This window comes from Bison bison, unplaced genomic scaffold (genome assembly GCF_000754665.1).
Source record: "Bison bison bison isolate TAMUID 2011002044 unplaced genomic scaffold, Bison_UMD1.0 scf7180017864538, whole genome shotgun sequence".
NCBI lineage: Eukaryota > Metazoa > Chordata > Mammalia > Artiodactyla > Bovidae > Bison > Bison bison.
Window position 1 is genome coordinate 5,422,343 of NW_011495086.1, and position 6,019 is coordinate 5,428,361.

The following is a 6,019-nucleotide window of genomic DNA, read 5'->3' on the forward strand; positions in this document are numbered from 1 at the left end:
CTGTATTGCGATTGGATTCTTTACCATCTGAGCCACCAGAGAAGCCCAAATTCTCTTATGTGATGATTAATTTTATATGTCAACTTCACTTGCTGATGAGATACCCAGATATCTGGTTAAATGTTATTTCAAAATATGTCTGTGAGAGTGTTTCCAGAAGAGATTAGCATTGGAACAGGTAGGGTAAGTAAACAGATGGACTCTCCATGATATGGCATCATTGGAATCATATGAAATGATATGGGCATCATTTAATCACTGAAGTCTTGTACAGAATACAAAACAGAGGAAGGAAGAACTCACACTTTCTATCTGATGCTGGATAGCCTCACTGATGCAATGAACATGAACCTGGGCAATCTCCTGGAGATGGTGAGGGACGGATAGGCCTGGGGTGCTGCAGTCCATGGAGTCATAAAGAGTTGGACATGACTGGGAGAATGAACAGCAAGAAAAATCTAATAGCTAGGGTTTCCCAGGTGGCGCTAGTGAAAAGAACCCACCTGCCAATGCAGGAGACCTATGAGACACAGGTTTGATCCCTGGGTCAAGGAGATCTCCTGGAGAAGGAAATGGCAACCCACTGCAGTATTCTTGCCTGGAGAATCCCATAGACAGAGGAGCTTGGTGGGCTACAGTCCATGGGGTCTCAAAGAGTAGGACAGGGCTGAAGCAACTTAGCACACACTGAGAGCTTGAGTTGCAACATCAGTCTCTTGCTTTGAGAAAGGAACTTGTACCTTTGGATCTTAGCCCTTCGGACTCAGACTGGAACTATGCCCACCAGCCTTTGCAGGTCTCCTGTTTACAGATGGGAGATGGTGGGCCTCCTCAGCCTCCATAGTCACGTGAGTCAATTCCCCAAATCTCTCTTTCTCCCTAACTTGTAGATACATAGACAGACAGGAAAGAGAAAACTGTATAGTCAGAAATGGATATATGTAGAGACTTGTAGTGAAGAAGGGAATGGCAACCCACTCCAGTATTCTTGCCTAGGGAGTTCCATGGACAGAGGAGGAACCTGGTGACCTATGCTGCAAGGGGTCACAAAGAGTTGGATACAACTGAGCAAAATTAACACACACACAGACTTGTAGATCTATTTCTCTGGATAACTACAACCATACATATTTTGTTACCAAAAGTCAGGTATTACTATTTACCGACCCAGCAATCGAACCAGGGTCACCTGCATTGCAGGCGGATTCTTTACCAACTGAACTATTAGGGAAGCCCTACTGTAACAAATACATACCCAAAAATGTGGAAGCAGTTTTGGACCAGATTATTGGGTATAGATTGGAAAAGTTTTGAGGCACATGTTAGAAAAATCCAAAGTTGCCACAAAGGAATTCTAAAAGCTAATCTGATAGACACTCAGAAAGTAAAGAGGAGACCTTTTATATTAATATATACAAATATTAATATATATATATGCATGATATGTATATAAATTTCTATGCATATATATGCATCCATATGCATATGGTGTGCTGTGCTTAGTCACTCAGTCGTGTCCAACTCTTTGCAACCCCACTGACTGTAGCCTGCCAGTCTCCTCTGTCCATGGAGTTCTCCAGACCAGAATTCTGGAGTGGGTTGCCATGCCCTCCTCCAGGGGATCTTCCCAACCCTGGGATTGGACCTAGATCCCCTGCATTTCAGGATAATTTTTTACCATCTGAGCCATCAGGGTAGCCCTTAAATGCATATAAATTATACAAAATGACACGTGTTTTACCTAAGAGGATGTCATACAAAATAAAGAAAGAAAGTGAAGTCACTCAGTCATGTCCAACTCTGCAACCCCATGGACTGTAGCCTACCATGCTCTTCCATCCATGTGATTCTCCAGGCAAGAATACTGGAGTAGGTTGCCATTTCCTTCTTCAACACAAAATAAAGAACAAGCTTTACATTATATATTTTACCAATCAAAATGTATTTGTTGATGTTATGTAGTACATGCAAGTGTGCTAAGTTGCTTCAGTCATGCTCGATTCTGCAATCCTGTGGACTGTAACCCACCAGTCTCCTCTGTCCATGGAATTCTCCAGGCAAGAATACTGGAGTGGGTTCCCATGCCCTCCTCCAGGGAATATTGCCAACCCAGGGATAGAACACTTGTATCCTGCAACTCCTGCATTGCAGGCAGATTCTTTACCACTGAGCCACCAGGGAAGCCAGTTATTACATATATATGTATAGGTACACAAATTTTGTATATGTGCTTTGTTACAAAATACATTTTTAGACTATTAATCTGATGGTAGCATAGTAGTCTGCTGTTTCATGAGTTACTTGTCTATCTCACTATTTTTTTTTTCAGGTTTGATATATTTATTCAGAGGGTTTTTCAACTACAGAATGAAGCATTTTTAGCATTATGAAATCCAAAGTTTTAAATATTATTTCCTTGCAGTTCTGTTTATTACAATGTTATAATCCTGAAGAGATTCTCTTATCTGAAGTTTTTCATGCATTCAGGTATTTTGCATGATATCTGATGTGATCAGCAATAAAGGTTGCAATAAAGTAGTAGCTATGGTCATAACCCTCTGGTAATCTGAAGACAACAGGGCTTTTCTTTTCTGAACAGGCAGCTGTGACGTTATCAGGAAGTAACTGTCCATCTGAAAGGAACTCATCATCTTTCCCTTGATCAATTATATCCAGCTGAGAACCTGGATAGGACTTCAGAAGGTAGGTAGCATCATAAGCCTCCGATTTACTTTGATCTGTTCCCAAATATCTGGTAAAGGCTTTTTTGCCCCAACATCAGAGCACTGGGTTGCAAAGTGGAGCAAATGCTGACACACATTTGTATTTTCTAGGATTCTTCAAAGCACAAATCAGAGCTCCATGGGCTCCCATAAAGTGGCCAAACACAGACATCCTTGGGGGTCCACTGGAAAATTGTCGTTTACGAGTTGGGGAAGCTCCTTCGTTACATAAGAGTACATTCTATAGTTAGTTTTCCAAAGATCTTCAGTAGCATCGACATAAAACCCAGCACCAGTGCCAAAGCCCCAGCTGTCCTCTTCTCCTTTAATACTGCAGCCACCAGGGTGGTATCTGGAGCAATGACCACAAGGCCATGTTCTGAGGTAGCTTGATGATAACCAGATTTTGATATAAAATTTTGTTCTGTGCTAGTTAAACCAGACAGCCAATACAGCACAGGGCATTTTCCAGTCTCTGCCTTTGGTGGTAAATAGAAAATTTCATTTTGCGCTTCAGTTCAACACTGTCATGTTCAAAATCTTTCTGCAGTCCTCCAAAGCACTTGCTGCTGGAAACCTATTTCAATGTCATTCTTCTTCTGTCCAATTACTGCTTGCTTTTTGGTCTGTACTAAAGGGTAGATGATCCTCCGGTGGCGGTGGGAAGAGCAGCTGCCTATCTCACTGTTTTAAAATGCTTAGTTATTTCACCAGTATGAAATTAGGATAAATTGTAAAATTAGAATAATTTTGGGCAAATAAGATTATTAAATCTTTCACATAAAGTGACAAAATGCTTTAGAGAATGTTGCATCTTTTTGTGTCTCCATCAATAATTTTCTTCTTAGAAAATTCTTCAACATTCCAAAACCTAATAAGAATTTAGATACAATTGATTATGTTATTTATATGGCCTCATTTCTATATTAGATTTTAATTACATTGAAGTTAATTTGATATGTTAACAGAGTGATACTATTAGACTATTTCTCCAATTAATTCAAAATGATTAATCGCTCAACACAGTTACAATATATTCTATTTCTTTAGCTGGCACATTTATTATGCAATCATTTACCCTGTATTCTATCTAGAACCTGTTCATTATTTCTTTTTTTCACAAGAGCATTTCTATTTCAGCACTTGTTCATTTAGATTACTGAAGAATTCTAATACATTTTCAAAAATACTTCTTTGGAAATTATTTTGTTTGTAGTTATCTTATACCTCATATACCCTGACTCAATGCTCCTATTATTAATATCTTCCATTAAAATTTTTATAATAAATTTTAAAATTATTTATAACACAGCAGTCTTGTTCTTTGTTTTCTTCTTGAAAACTTTATTTATTTAAATAAACAATGGCAGTAATTTTTATTAACAATTTTATTGAAATCTCCTGGAATTTAGAGATCAAATCTACAATGATTGAAATCTGGACAAGATACTTTGCTAAGTCACTTCACTCGTGTCCGACTCTGTGCGACCCCATAGACGGCAGCCCACCAGGCGCCCCCATCCCTGGGATTCTCCAGGCAAGAACACTGGAGTGGGTTGCCATTTCCTTCTCCAATGCATGAAAGTGAAAATTGAAAGTGAAGTCGCTCAGTCGTGTCCGACTCTTAGCGACCCCCTGGACTGCAGCGCACCAGGCTCCTCCGTCCATGGGATTTTCCAGGCAAGAGTACTGGAGTGGGGTGCCATTGCCTTCTCCTAAGATATTTTAGACAAATCTAAAAATTTAGTATCCATATACTCAATTTTTTAATTGATTTCAGGAAGACTTTTTTTCCTATATATTCTTTATATTTCTTGATAAAGATTTTACCCCTTATTTTCTCAATGAGAATATTAATTTGATTTGTTCATTCATAATTTTAATTATCCATTTTAATAACATTGATTCTTCCAAACCATGAACACAGTATATCTGTCCATTTGTTTGTGTCATCTTCAATTTCATTCACCATATCTTATAGTTTTCTGAATATATGCTTTTTACCTCTCTGTTTACATTTATTCTTAGGTATTTTTTATATTTTCAGTACAATTGTAAAAGAGATTGCTTTCTTAATTTATCTTTCTGATAGTTTGTTGTTAGTACATAGAAACATTGTACCCTTCGACTTTACTGAATTCATTCATGAATTCTAATGTGATATCAGTGATTTCTCTAGAACTTTCTATAAACAGTATCGCCATCTACAAATAGTGACCATTGTACTTCTTTCTTCCCAATTTTCCTTTATTTACTTGTTTTTATTTTTTATTTTCTCTTCTAGGTGAATTCTACTGTAATATCATTATTTTCTGAAAATATGCTTAATTTCAGTTTTCTCAAATTTATGGGTATTTGTTTTGTGTTCTTGCATGTGTTCTCCCATGGATAATGTTCCATGTACTTAAAAACCGTATTCTGCTGCTTTTGGTCAGAATGGATATACACACACAAACACAGACACACACAGACACACACAGTATATCTAGTCTAGTCTAATGTGTCCTTTAAGGCCAATATTTTCGTATTAATTTTTTATATCGATTATCTATATGGATGGGCTTCCCGTGTAGCTAAGTTGGGAAAGAATCTGCGTGCAATGCAGGAGACCTGGGTTCGATTCCTGGGTGGGGACCCTGGAGAAGGAAAAGGCAAACCACTCCAGTATTCTTGCCTGGAAAATCTCATGGACAGAGGAGCCTGGTGGGCTACAGTTCATGGAGTCGCAACAGTCCTTGGGGTCACAACAGTCCATGGGGTCGCAGGAGTCGGACATGACTTAATGACTAAACCATCACTGTGGACGATGCATTCCTTGATATAAGTGATATGGTGAAGCCTCTTTCTATTATTGTGTTACTGTCAATTTCTCCCTTTACATGTGTTAATAACTACTTTCTGTATTTAGGTGCTCCTATGGACAGAGAAGGCAATGGCACCCCACTCCAGTACAATTGCCTGGAAAATCCCATGGACGGAGGAGCCTGGTAGGCTGCAGTCCATGGGGTCGCACAGAGTCGGACATGACTGAAGCGACTTAGCAGCAGCAGCATGGACGGAAGAGCCTGGTAGGCTGTAGTCCATGGCGTCGCTAAGAGTCGGGCACGACTGAGCAATTTCACTTTCACTTTTCACTTTCATGCATTGGAGAAGGAAATGGCAACTCACTCCCTCCAGTGTTCTTGCCTGGAAAATCCCAGGGACAGAGGGGCCTAGTGGGCTGCCATCTATGGGGTTGCACAGAGTCGGATACGATTGAAGGGACTTAGCAGCAGCAGCATGTTGAGTTTATATAT

General features: G+C 39.3%; 1 pseudogene; it reads right to left on the reverse strand.

Moving 5' to 3' along the window:
* Nucleotides 1-2,475: 2,475 nt before the first annotated feature.
* LOC104982711 lies at nt 2,476-3,315 on the reverse strand (annotated as a pseudogene).
* Nucleotides 3,316-6,019: the final 2,704 nt, after the last annotated feature.